General features: G+C 38.7%; 1 protein-coding gene across 7 annotated transcripts in view; it reads right to left on the reverse strand.

Moving 5' to 3' along the window:
- Positions 1 to 15,261, reverse strand: part of sorcs2 (sortilin-related VPS10 domain containing receptor 2) — a 593,249-nt gene that overhangs the window by 453,663 nt on the left and 124,325 nt on the right. The gene's annotated exons all lie outside the window — the stretch shown is intronic.

Genomic DNA, 15,261 nt, shown 5'->3' on the forward strand with positions numbered 1-15,261 from the left:
TTAACATTGTGAAAACTCATATCCTCTCCAAACTCCTCTTTTTAGCTAACATTTTTCCTCCAACTGACAAAATGATAACGCGGTTGAACAAACAGTGTGTAAATCTGATCTGGGGAACCACCAGAGAGGTCACTAAAAGAATACTATTGTTTAAAAATAAAGAACTCGGTGGACTCGGTGCACTAGATCTCGGTCTCAAATTAAATATTGCCTTTATTAAGAATGTCTCAATGAGTATGTCACGGAAGTCAATATGGATCGATGACCTGTCCACCTGGGAGGAAAAAAAAGGCAGGGCAAGGAAAGGACCTTATTACAAAATCATATATGGTGACATAAAAGAAAAGTATAAACATTTAAATATCGACTGGGTTAAGGGGACTTCTAGAGGGATCTATAAATGTATAAGCGATTTCAGCTATGGTGGATTGGTGGATTACAAACATGTAAAGGAAAACGAGAAGAAGACTGTCATTAAAAATATAAAGGACAAATCTATTTCTGAGAATTACAGAGATATCCGCTGGCTTATTTCTGTAAGTAGACTTCCAGCTAGAGCTCTGGTATCCTGGAGCTGTTATGTCACAACAAAAAAATGTCCGATGATAAACTGTGGAAATGACGAAACTCAAGAACACGTACTTATTGACTGCTATAGAGCGCAAGCTGTTTGGACTTTTTTAAAAAACATTGGCCTGAGCTGCCCTATAAACTATCGCTCAGTCATGTACGGACTTCTAGAGGAATCAACATCAACAAACAAACATAGACTCTTCCAGTTAATCATCTACATTGTAACAGTCAAGCTCTGGAAAACGAGATGTTTAACAGTCATTAATCAGAATCTCATAGATAGTAAAACAGTGATTAAACAAACATTGACTGAACTACGTAGAAGAAGAACCCTGGACAAACAGCACTCCTTTCCATGGAACATAATAGACTTGTAAGTCAGTCTTCACATTGAAAGAAAAGGAAAAAGACGGGAAAAGGGAAGGAAAAAAAAGGAAAAAGGGAAAAAAAACAAACAAAAAAAAAACATGTATGCATGTTTTAAGAATGTGTGCCTTGTTAACATGTATATGTATGTATGGCTTGTTTTTTTTTTTTTTTTTTTTTTTTTTTTTTAAAGGTGTTAATGTGTATAAAAAAGGCCTTTTTTTTTTATATAGATAAAGAGCAGTTTTATAAGTGAATGTATTTGTGGGTGGCTAGTCAACTGTGTTAAATATAGGGACATATGTCTGTGCCTGTATTCCTTTGAAAATTTCAATAAAGATTTATTTAAAAAAAAAAAAAGAGAAGGGGGGAAGTAGGGGGAGACACATGTACGTACATACATACATACATACATACATAGTCCAAGTCACTGCAACTACAGTTCAACATTTTTTCTAAATTAAACTATCATCTAGAGGTAAGGAGTGGAGTTTTACAAAAAGTGAATTTCATTTCCTGTCACTGAACTCTTCTCATTGTAGACTGATTAACCCTTTAACCCGTGATGTGTCTGTGGTTAGCGTTCCGAATGTATGATTTATTTGAAATATTCATAAACTTTCAACCGTTTGCTCAATAAGAAAAATTTCAGGACCTGCTGATAGAATAGACCTTGTTCTTTCCATAGACATCTGAACATGCTCAGTGCACCCCCCGCTGCCTGTGGACACAGCAGCAACAAACATACAAACAGCTTCATGGCCTCTTGCTACTACAGGTGCGTGGAGCTCCACTTCTCACAATGCACGTCATGAAAAATTTCTGAAAATGCCCTGTTTGCAAACAAATGGATTGTTTATGGTGGAGCTCATTTTGAAATTGTTCACCATGAGGGAAGAGATTCAAATGCGTAATCAGGGAAAGACTTACAGATTTGTGATGCTTCGGCTATGACTCGGGTTTTACAGATTTGATGAGAAATTGGTGACGGAAGCCATACTCAGCTTTGAGAAAAAATGTACTTTTTCAACAAATCTATTATTAATTGAACATAGACCAAGTGTGTCCATTCACTGTCATTGATCCAACTCCATGGGTTTTACTGGTGAATCAATGTTGTAGAAGATGACAATGTTTCCACAGTAACTACAGAGCTTCTGAATGTCTATATCTGATGACCATTAACAGATGACAAACTGTATTTTACACCAATTATGTACAAGGTATAACAGTATTAAAAGACCAACAGGTATTAAACAGTTTAGATCAGTAGATGGTTTTGGTAGCTGGTGGCTGTTTGGGTCTTTATGGGTTAATGATTGATTTTGTTGAAAAAGTCACTTTTTCCTCAGTTTTCCCTGTTTCTGATATAATAACTCTTAACTTTAATCTGAGCTTTTATGAACATCTGCACTGTCAGTGAATTAAATACAGTGGATAATAGTATTATAAATGGTGATAAATCTTTTAAGAAAGGTTCAATAGAGAGAAAAATTCATTTGGGAACTACCACAAAAGGAGCTCTGGGTCTTTATGGGTTAACAGCAGATCTCATCAAGTCCGTGCAAACACTCCTGAGCCTTATGGAAGGTCAGCCAAACTTCACTGTCACTTTGAATCTCAGTGTGTCTTAAATATCTCCTGTCAGTCAGACTGTAACTCCGACTGTAACCTCTGCTCAGTTTGTGTAAAACCATCATGACCCGATGCATCGTTGCTGCTGTCTCACAAAGAGTAATGTAATAGATTATTCAAATGAAAGATGTCACAGGCCATTACTCTCACACTGAAGCTGATGGGAGGAGCTAAGAGGCACTAAATGTTCAGATGTTTGTGTTTAGATAAAAAACAGAGAGAGGACAGTTATGATGATGACACACACTCCTATACTGAACATTCATCTCCCTTCACACTCTATGGGTTGACCTCCACAAAACAACATCAAATCTACCAACAACACTGAGCAGCATTAAAAAATTACCTCCAATGTAAAAACTAATTACCGAGCTTCTCATATTAACTCAGAAGCATGTGTAAAATGGATTTCCATATGGTGCACGTACACACATAAACACACACATGCATGCGTCATATGATCGCTCCATGTTTTTTCCTCTAATAGAGCATCTGCAACCTTGGCAGCTCAGTCATTTTTCACACAGTCCTGTTTAATTACATACATGACGAAGAGTGTGTGCATACAATTATCTGAGATATGTAACTGACAGCTGTGATGAAGCCACAGAACCAGTACCACTACTGCACAGAGATGATGCTATGTACGGTATAGCAGGTAGAGCCCCAGTGGATGTTAAACCTGATCCAGATCCTGACCGACATGAATTACATGATCACCCTCTGTCCTGTTCCTGACACCAACGTCAATTAAACCTGCTCCAAAATGCAGTAATAACACCAACACCAGCATGTGTGTGTGGTCCACCCCCAAACAATGAGAGAATGACCCTTTATAGGGCACTCATAGAAATAATGTGAAATTCTAAATTTCAACCTCAGTGTGTTATTGGAGGACATAACAAGACTTTATTACTTTTATGAAAATTTTCACTTTTTTATTGTTATGTAGAAAATCAAGGTAAATGAAGTTACCATATTTGGTTCCTTACCCATAAATGACAAAAATAAATAAATAAAAAAATACAAGAAAAACACATGTAAGGTGCAAGGAACATGCATTTTAAAACATTAGACCAACATAAGTGCTGATCCAGGCTCCTGTCCACATCCACATTCTCCCTTTGAACATCATTCCTTACATTAGTACCATTACTTCATGGTACGTAACAAAGCAAGTACACTCACTGTTCATGCAGAGGTGGACCTTACAGACCCTGCAGACCACACTTGACCTGAGATTGTTGACTCACTGTAACTGTTGTTGTCACTGTCTTATAATGTACTATTTATTTATTTATTACCTCCGCCAAGGAGGTTATGTTTTTGTCGGCAGTGGTTTGTCTGTTTGTCTGTTAGCAAGATAGTTCAAAAAGTTGTGGACGGATTTGGATGAAAATTTCAGGAAATGTTGATACTGGCACAAGGAACAAATGATTCAATTTTGGTGGTGATCAAGGGTAGGGGGGTGGGGAGGCCACGGAGTTCCACTGATCTGCCTTGGCGGAGGTCTGTGCTGTACAAGTGCTTCTAGTTTATTTATTTATTTATTTTTTGCCACAATGCCCGATAAAGGGTTAAGTGTCTGCATAGTTCACACAAAAAGGACCAGGCAAACGCATAGTCCATTCACTTTGGAGTAGTTAGCGTTACAGATACTGACCAACCCACCGGAGACCAGAAAAAACTGAATTAACTAAAAATATATGCGGTGACAAACCCTTTATTTGACCTAATGGTCCTTTTGTAAATCATTGCTCCATTAGGTAAATTAGGTTTGTTTGTATTTATTTATGTATTTATTTTTACCAGGTCTGGGACTTTTCTGTGTGGAGTTTGCATGTTTTCCCCGTGTCTGCGTGGGTTCTCTCGGGGTACTCCAGCTTCCTGCCCCCATCCAAAGACATGCACTGATAGGTTAATCGATTAATCTAAATTGCCCATAAGTGTGAATGTGAGAGTGATTGTTTGCCTCTATATGTTCAGCCCTGTGATGAACTGGCGAGTAGTAGGGATAGGCTCCTGCGACCCCTGTGACCCTAGTGAGGATAAAGTGGGTTCAGATAATGAATGAATGACTGAATGAATGATTTTTTTACCTTTATTTAACCAGGAAGTCCCATAGAGATTAGGAATCTCTTTTGCAAGGGAAACCTGGCCAAGGTACCAGTCACACAAAGTCCAAACAACATAAAATGCATATGTGATCCACAATGAACAATAAAACGCAATAACAACTATTCAACCATAATGACATCAGGAAAAACAGTGACATTCCTCCTCCACTACATTCTCCATGATGCTTTTAAAATCATTAACAGAAATGAATGAATATAGTTCTGCAGTTTTTTGAAGATTATTCAGGGCAACTAGAAGGCTTTAACGACTGCCACGATGAGTGACAGGTATGACTGACATGTCCCTGAATTGCTTCTATTTATTGAAAAAAAGAGGTTTTTCTTGACAGACAGCTTAACTGTAGTTGTGGTTTAAAAGTGACGCTGTGGAGACATTCAGAGGATTTTGTCACATGATTTACAGGTAAATGACTACAATTTGTGGGCTATTACTATCAGGGTTCATTCAGCATTATCTCAGCTTGTGTGTTAATTAATGTGTCTATATAATAAATAAAGTTTATATTAATGAAGCCGTCCACATCCCCAATACCTACATGTTTAAATATCTGAGCAGTGATGACCCTGGAGCCTGTTATACTGTTACTGTTCTACACTGTTGGCACGACTGTAAGTGTTAACGTTTAGCAGGAGGATAAATTAATGGGAAGAATTAACATAATATTTCATTGCTAACACTGTAGCTCGTAATAATACCAGAATGTCACAGTGGTTACTCCAACTTCTTTTATTCAACCCTTGTTAAGGATCATTAGACTCTACCTTAACCTATAAAGACCTAGTGTTACTTTTGTGGCAGTTCCCATATAAATTTCTCTCCCTTAAACTTTCTGAAATGATTTTTCACAATTTATTATTATAGTTTTTTTGGTATAAATTATATTTTTTGTCACGTAGCTGTAGAGTAAATAAATTATTATGTTTATGTTATGTTTTTTAAAATTTCAAATGTAAAATACCAAACAAAAAACAAGTTAAAAAAAAGTAAAAATTAACAAAAAACAGTTATATACATGTTCATAAAAGCTCAAAGTAAATTATTATGTTTATGTTATGTTTTTATTTCAAATATTAAAAAAATACCAAAAGCAAGGGGGAAAAAAAATGTTCAAAAGGAGGGGGATGAAGAGCAACTTATATACTCCTGCCCCCTTAACCTATCTTTTTCCACCTGATCAGTCCCATATCGGTTCCTCAAAGTAACTTAACAAATCTTACACATGTCAAAATAAATTCTAAACAATCGTAAAATTATCTTTACATATCAGAATAAACTCTGTCCATTCAAATTCAAAGGTTATTATATCAAACCAGGGAAAACTGAACAAAAAGTGGCTTTTTCAGTCAAATCTATCATTAACTGAACATAAACCAACTGTGTCTCCATCCACTGTCATTGATCCAACTCCGTGGGTTTTACTGGTGAATCAGTGTTGTAGAAGATGACAGCGTTTCCACGGTAACTACGGAGCCTCTGAATGTCCAAATGGGTCATATCTGATAACCATGAAAAGATGACAAACTGTATTTTACACCAATTATTTACATGTATTGATAGAATTAGTGGATCAACAGGTATTAAACAGTTTAGATCAGTAGCGGTGGATGTTTGGGTCTTTATGGGTTAAGCATAAAATATACTTTACCATCCAGAGACCCAGGAAAGTTAAAGGTTGGACTTTTTTTTACATTAAATAATTGACTTGATTAGAAACAGCATAATACAACAGTTTTTTCAGATACATTTTATTTATTTATTCACTCTGAAATGTCCTTTGTAGTGGGCAGCAATTTTTTTAAAAAAGGGTCATATTGTGCTAAACCCACTTTTATTAGTCTTTGGTACATTTATTTGTATATTTGGACCCTAATAGTTTAAAAAGTTTGAATCTGAAGCCTCCAGGTGCTGCAAAGCTATCTTTATATTCATTCCGGCCAAAAATTAAAAATACATCACGACATTTGCACATATAAGGTCAAGACTTCCGACAAACATTTCTCCGAATACGCCATAATTGTTTATTAGCTGTAGCGGTTGGAAATATGTCCAAACTTCGAGCCGATTTCCTAAAATGTTCAGTTGTTGGTTGAACAGGACAGAGCAGCACAGCCAACAACCTGGAAGGGGCGGGGCTTGAACTGGCTCATTTGCATTTAAAGGGCCAGTGCTCAAAACGACCTTTCTGGTGTCATTACTCAGAAATATTGTTGAAGATGGACCTGTGGAGTTGAATTAATAAAGAATTCAGACCCAAGCATAGTATTTATAGTTTATGTAGACCACAGGGAAATGTTTTAAAATGCATAATTCCATTTTAAAAAAAAAAGCAAAATATCACTCCTTTAAGTAAAGAGGACAAAAATGCATTACTGGATCTCAAGAGGCCATAACTTATGATACACACTTTGTCTGACCGTTCTCATATTTGCACATATTTAGTGTCTTTTTTTTTCCCCTGTACTCCTAGTTATAGTATAGTATTTCAGAAATATTCTATTTTCTGTGGCTGATGTTTTTATCTGAAAAAACTAGATGCCAAAATCACTTACAGAACTACATTCACTGTAGCCCTCAGAAGAAGTGTACTCAGAGGGCGCAGAGATTTCCAGATTTGTTGTGGCTCGGGGCTAAAAGCTTCAATTTCACTTCAGCGTGACTTTCCCATATAGCTGCAGAGTTTGTGTGCAGCGGGCAGTGATATGGTGTCACTCTGTGCTTCCTCACTGTACCACAGAATTATGTGGGAGAATGCAGAACTGATCCAAGGCTCCTGCATTTGAGAGCGGCTGTTTGATTCAGATTAGCCAAGGCCTGCTTGCAATTACTCATCATTGGCCAGAGGTAGTGAGTGAGAGATGGCTGCGCGGGCTTATTATGGGCTATCCAACGCCAGCGACTGGGTTCTGGCGTCGCCACGGCTGCAGCTCATCCAAACCTCAGCCGATTTTCTCCCCCTTTCCTTTTTGGTTTGTAGCCATTCTGGCGTTCTGGCATTGTGCTTTGTGTTTGTGAGGAAAAGCAAGTGGGAGGGTTAGGGGCTGAGAAAGAGAAAGAGAAAGAGAAAGAGAAAGAGAAAGAGGGGGGACTTAAGGGAATAGCAACACACAGCAGGCGATGAGGAGGAGAGGGAGGAAGAGGGTAAATATGGCAATATAAAAGGAGATGGATTAGAGATAAACAAATCTAAAAAAGAGGAAAGATATCAAGGCAAGACAGGAAATATGGCCTTTGGGAAGCTGTGGGCTTTAGCGAGTTAGAAACCAGGGTGAGGTTTGACAGTGAGGCTTTAAAATGGAACAGAGGAGGAGGGGTGAAGGCGGGGTGCGCTGGGAGACCACAGGGCTCTAATGGGACCATCCCAGTACCCCCGCCTGCCTCTGTGTGTCCCCAGATGGAGGCCCTTTCCCCTTTAATCCCCTAATCTGACACTTCCAGAGGCCAGGCATGCACACATTAGACACTTATATCGACGTGTGTGCCTGAGTGTGAGCACACACACTGCCACACAAGAGACTGAATGCCAACATTAATCAAATAGACTGAAGGCGTACACATAATTATACGTATAAACAAACACACACACTCCCAGAAACGCCAAATTAACATCTACTCACACACACGCACATAAAATACAAATCTTTGTTCCCACACAGCAATCCGATGAGTGTGTATGTACGTGCACATGCATAGTTGTACCTCCACAATGTGTGTATGTGCTTTAAATAAGACAAGCTGGTCTGGAGTGTGTAATTTGCAACAAATGGCTCACTCTCAAATTACAGGTGCCTGCGGTATTGAATGTGGGTCTAAGTGGGCCCATTAAGGCCAAATTGGACTAATTCAATCCGCAGATCTAATTCAGTAATGCGATTGTGGGGTTGTTGGACGGAGTTGTGGAATTCATCTGGGTTCATTTGAAGGCGAATTGAGCTCCAACTGAACGTTACCCAGGACTTCAAACAACATTAGAGAGGTGTGATGGTGTGATGTGTTGAAGGAGAGGTTAATTTGCAAAACCACAGAGGACAAGCAGGCATCGCTAGAGGGCTGTTAGATCAGTTTAGACCAAGTGCTCCTCAGACAGACATCGGCAAGGACGGACGAACAGACGGACACACTACATACATACAGATCTAATCTTCAGAATCCCCAGTAGCAAGTTCATTCACTTTTATTTACATGTTTATCATCTGCCATTGGTGGCACATGACGCTACATTTAAGCTTTGAGACTGAATGTTTCTGAAATGCACCATAGGAGTTTTATTTTTCCAACCCAATCATGTCTAATCTCAACATCTATCAACAAAGAATGTATATGTTTTAGTACATTACAATGTTTTAACCACTCCTGGAGCTTTTCTGATATCTCTCAGAATTACGTGCACATTTTATCATGGTAGCTGGGAATGTTTGATTAAACTGGAGCAGCTTCAAACACATCCAATCTGCAGAAGCACCTGAAATAACAACTTGCATTCCCATTGCATTCTTCTTTACTCTTGTTGTTTTTTTGTTTTTTTTGTTTTGTTTACCTTTTTTAACCCATAAAGACCCAGTGTGACTTTTGTGGCAGTTCCTAAATGATTTTTTCTCTCTATTTAACCTTTCCAAGGTGATTTATCATCATTTATAATAACATTTTCCTCTGCATTTTGTATTTGTTTCAGTGAAAATCCTGTGTTTTCCTACATTTAACTCACTAATCATGTAGATGTTCATTAAAGCTCAGAGTAAATTCAGAGGTTATTTTATCAAAACAGAGAAAACTGCTGAACTGTCAAATTTCTCATTAACTGAACACAAACCAACTGTGTCCATCCACTGTCACTGATTCAACTCCATGGGTTTTACAGGTGAATTAGTGTTGTAGAAGATGATAGTGTTTCCATGGTAACTATGGAGCCTGTGAACGTCCAAATGGGTCATATCTGATGACCATGAAAAGATGAAAAACTATATTTTATACCAATTATTTACATGGGTTAATAGGATTAGTGGATCAACAGGTATTAAACAGTGTAGATCAGGAGACGCTTTTGGTTGACGACTGGTGGCTGCTGGGGAGCCGATTTGGCGGGGGAGGGGGGGTTAACATAACAAATTCATGGGGCCCAGCATTTGTGGGGGGCCCATAGAGCAGTGAGGGGGTCCAGTACAGGTTAGAAGTTATGAAAACGTCGTGTAAGATCCGTTGTATAGGAGACGCACGGAAGTCAGGCTTTGGACGTTGAAAGTATGTAAAGTTTCAGCTTCATTTTCATGCTAGCGTAAATGACATTATGTGTGGACCCCCCCGCTCTAACAGCTCAATAAGATACTGAATTTTATGAAAGGGTCCATAACATTTACCGTTCATGGGACCCACAATTGGTAGCGGGCAGTGGTGTAGTGGTCCCTGGAGAAGTGGGTATACTCTAAATTTTTGCCCTATTTTTTTTAGTTTTTTTTTTTAAGTAGTCCAGAAAAACACTGTTTTAGAAACAGTGACATATAAGACTACTCTATTTAGTTTACCCAAAAATCCATCAGTAGTATTTGCTCACTATTACAAAATTATCATGACTTGATCAGGAGCAGTTTGTAGGTATTACTGGTCACACAAGCAGCTGCATGAATGGAAATGTATTCAACATGAGGCAAACATAGGATGTTAGCCTTTCATTTCTTGTTCGTATTTCCAATAATCACACATCTTTCAACGAGACGTGTAGTGACCTGCCAATCACCTGGGGTGGCACTGGCACCTGCGGTGGCCAATCAGGTTCTAGAGGTGACCAGCACTAAGCAGAGCCCTGGCTCTGGTGCTAAGTTAGTGATATAAAAAAAAAAAAAAAAAAAAAAGTTAGCAATATTTTCCTCATCTTGACCCGCCCTACTCTGCCTCTGATTGGCTCATCAGTCCTTATGCCTAAAGTTAACCAATCTAATCTGTGAAGGTACTAAGTACTAGCCAGTTAGAGTAGGACAGGTCATGGCTTCACCATCCTAGAGGAAAACATGGGCAATTTGGCTCAGATATTACTGAATGGTGCACAACAGAAGGATTTATAAGTGGGTATATGCAATGTTGACTGAAAAATAAGTAGGTATACTGCATATGCTGCTATATACCTTGGACTACACCACTGGTAGCGGGTCTTTAGGGGTTAATGAACTTTTTTTTTTCCAAATATCTGACTCTTATGAGCTCATCTTCCATATTCCAGAAGCGATTAAACCTATGGAATTGAGAGACTGCTGTGATATTGTGTTGTTTTTTTTGTTGAAATCTAATGGAGTCCTAATTGAATTTGGTCATGTAAGGAAATGTCACTGTGCGTGTACAGTATATGGAACATTCAAACCTGTAGCTGCCTCTAAAGTAATGTGTCTCATCCACTTCAATGCACGTGTGTTTGTTTGCGGGTGAATGTCTCATATGCATCCATGCATGTCTGAAAAGGTCATCTTTAACCAGGCTGCGGTTGTGATGGCCAGACAGAGCCTTAGAATAGCCGGCACCGCTTCCTTCGCACATTAGCATAACAATAAAGAAAGCCACACAGTCATCTCCTGCTCCCGCTACAATAATCACTTATTTACCTCCATCTGCAGGGCTGTTCATGACCTTGAACGCAGCCATACGCTGCTGAGTGTAAGTGTGCGTGAATAAAAGGCAGAGAGTGTATTTCTGTCTGTGTGTCCGCATGTGTGTGCGTCTGTGTTAACATCTAAACCTGCCCCATAAAACCTATGACTTTAACCCCCCCCCCAACCCTTATTTGAAGAAAAACAAGTGAAAAGGAAAATAAAAACAAGTGAAAGGTAGGAAGAAAAAAAAAAACATGCCAGAAATGAGACAGCCGGCGCGTCAGGCCTGTTCCAATTGGCTGGGCAGCGGTTGAAGGTTATCCCAGCTAACAAACATATCACACAAACTATGGAACCACACACACTGACATATACACACACACACACACACCTACACACACACACACACACACACACACATGTAGCCTTTTGTGGACAAACAACAGTCTGTAACCTTCAATTGTGTGGCAGTGAAATACAAGCGGCAACAAACAAAGGGAGTTCCTCACATCAAGCACATAGCAAAGGTAGTAGGTAGAGGAAGAACGAATGCAGCGCAACATGGGATAAAAGTCAATATCAGAAGGTCTACAATGTGATTAGAGAGGATCAGGGATTTCTAGACGAATACTCCTCAGAGGCAGAGCCGCTCTGAGGTAGAAATTATTCAGCAGATTGAGTTAAAACTTGAGTAAGATGCTCAGATGTTCAACATGTACAGACGTCAATACAGTGAGACTTCATTCAGTCGCTGGTTTCATTACACCTACTTCAAAAAAATCATTAGAATTTGTAGTTTATAGTAAATACATTGAAATTGAACTGGAACACACTGAACAACAAGTATTTGAATTTGGGCTTGGTAGTTTTTGTTTTGGAGCTCTATTTTTCTAAATCAGTCCAGCTGCTTTTTGGCACCTGGTTGAACTCCAAACAGCAGTTACACAGTGTAAAAAAAAAACACAAAAAACCCCAGTAAAAAATAAAGGAAAATCACAACAACACTGCAAACAGTAAAAACAAACAATGACAAGGAAAACCATGTCAAAAAAAAAAAAAAAAAAAAAAAAAAAGCCCAAACTGTCTATTTTTTATTGTGAGCCGGTCTCACTCACTGCTCTATGTTTTAATCCCCATTCCACAGGCAGTATGGGGTGCACTGAGCATGCCCAGACGTCTATGGAAAACACAATGTCTATTCTAGCAGCATGTTTTGAAACTTTTTGTCACTGAGCAAACTGTTGAATTTTTATGAATATTCAAGATGAATCATACATTCAGAACGCTCACCACAGACATGTCAGGAGTTAAAAGTGGGGTGCGAGATGTTTTTCTGGAACATTTTTTACTATATTGCTTAAAATCACTTTCACACCCTGATTACAACCAATTAATTAAATGCTGTAACACAAAAATAAAACAATGTAGCCACCTGTGGAACGGACAGGACTGGAAAAACACCATCCGATCATTTTGAGCGCCCAATCGAAATGATTGAACAGTGATACGTCTATCAAACTCAACTGTCATTTGCCCCCCACACGCGTATCCCTCTTTGTGCATGAATCGTACATTCTCAGAGGTTTGGAGCACTTGTACAGGAAATGAAGCCAGAACCAGAGCTTGGCTACATTAGTTATATTAGGATGGAAGGTTCATCGGCAAACTGTTTTGTCACGAATATAAATCACTAGGAAGTGTAACGTTAGTCAGATAGGTATGAACTGGGGCTGTTCTGTAAGAGCGGGGGTGTTGGAGGAGACTGAATGACGTATGCATGGATCAGGGCAAGGCGAATTATTGATGTGGAGCGCTTGTGAACCTTCGTGAAGAAGCATTGCAAGTTCCACTACTCTGGAGGTGTGGCGTCAAGGGGATGTCTGAAGAAAAGGGTTTGGACTTTTGAACTGAGTATTTTCAAAATGTAGCATGCTCGAACCATTTTTCTAAGATCTCATACCCCACCTTTAAAGGGTTAACAATGTGAAAAAGTGCATAACGCCACCTATCGTAGCAGAGGTAACATGGGTTCAACAATAAACTAGGACAAAGACAAAACAGCCTAATTATCTTGACGAGGCTGTGCATGTAAACGTACTGACTGATTCAGGATTTTGACGGATACAGCCGGACAGGAGGATGAGTTTGACTATTAGTGCAGCCGCAGCCTTTATTTAGGCCTATTTTCAGTCTGTTGTAGTTCCACTTCGACCTATATAACATCTGTCTAGTGTAAGAACAGTCACTTTCTTTCAGCCTTACTTATGGAAGATGAGGGATACAAATAGTATTGTCTCAAATACCATTCGTGGTTTCTTGGAATTAAGAGAGAGTAACTATTATTTCAGAGATTTTCATATTTGTGTGTGGACTAAAATGAGGACAAATGTGAAGTCTGTGGGTGTGAAATTATGGAATGGACCTCATGATGCATTTAAGTTATTCACCCCTTTGGCGCAGTTAAAAAAAAAAAAAAAAAAAGAAAGCGTTAACTTTAAAATTATTTAGAAATATTGAATTGAGATGGTAGATATGTTTTTGTTGTTGATTTTTGTTTTTTTTTATGGTGTGAATGCTCGATGCTGTACGCGTTTAAGTTGATGTAAGCAGTGTATTAGGTGAAAAAGGATAGGCAAAAAAAAAAAAAGCGCGTTTGTTTCTAGCCTACTCCTTTTTTGGTTTTTATGTCTATTACAATTAATATACTAAGTGCAATGATTGATGTAAAACCAAAAGAAATTCTTTCATTCATTCATGAATACTCCTAACCTGTGACATTTTCCACCCTACACCAATGAAAAGTGGTGAAAAAAAGGAGATACAAGGTCTTTTTTTTTTTCAGACATATCCATCTTTTGATTTACTCTTTGCTTTAGAATTTCTCCAAAAATCACCTTGAACACCTATCATGCACTAATATAATAGATGTCTTACACAGCACATCTCATATCTTAAACCTGTAAATAAACCCAGCTCTGATTCTGATTCATCTTCAAGTGTTTTGCTTCTCAGGCTTCATTCATCTACTGGTTAATAGGAGGTCATGTGTTAAAGGTGGAATGTGATCTTTGGGGTTGTAAACATTCAGTCAAATCAGGATTAAGAGACAGCGTATAGTAACTATAGCCTGTTCAAGGTGGGAGCCTCGCTGCTGTGTGAAAATGTACCCCCTTACCATAACAAAAAGTGCGCCTCAGCATAAAATAATGGAAAAAATGGAGGGAAATAGAGCTTTGAGGAGATAACAGTTGCTGAGAAAGTAGTGAGAGTGTCAGTTAAGGTACAGGAAGCGGCTCATTACCAGATTGTGCAAAATGTGTTTCAGTTAAGGCCATAAAAACAGCGGTACCTTGTGAATTTTAGCAAATATGTCTGATATGCTTTGAGAACGATGGTGTTCAGAAGAAAAACAACAGTAGAACATCTGACTCCTGGCACCAGTGAAGAGTTTTCTACCACATTGTTCAGTATATAGGGACTGTTATATATATATTTAAGGTAACGGTTCTGCTTTCCTGCTCTTAAACTGGTGCTGGAGGTTGTCACGGAGCCAAATCGATGTCTGTGTAAAAGGGAGAGTCGACATTGTGGGAGGAGATGGGTGTGTGACCCACCACCCAGAGATATAAAAACAGTTACCAGCCACAGGGACCATGATGCTTCAGTCTAAACTGTCTGTACACCAGGGAGACGGTAAAGAATAAAATCACCCTCCATTATCGTACAACACTGGTATGTTCAGACCTTATACTTCTGTGAGTAAGTGCATCTGCTTTGTTAAGTACCATGAAGTAATGGTACTAATGTAAGGAATGATGTTCAAAGGGATAATGTGGATGTGGACAGGTGTCTGGATCAGCACTTACATTGGTCTAATGTTCTAAAATACATGTTCCTTTCACCTTGCATGTGTTTTTCTTGTATCTTTTCTATTTAACCCTTTCATGCATGAATTATGAGAAGCTTAGTTGAGATT

This window comes from Sphaeramia orbicularis, chromosome 18, assembly GCF_902148855.1.
Source record: "Sphaeramia orbicularis chromosome 18, fSphaOr1.1, whole genome shotgun sequence".
NCBI lineage: Eukaryota > Metazoa > Chordata > Actinopteri > Kurtiformes > Apogonidae > Sphaeramia > Sphaeramia orbicularis.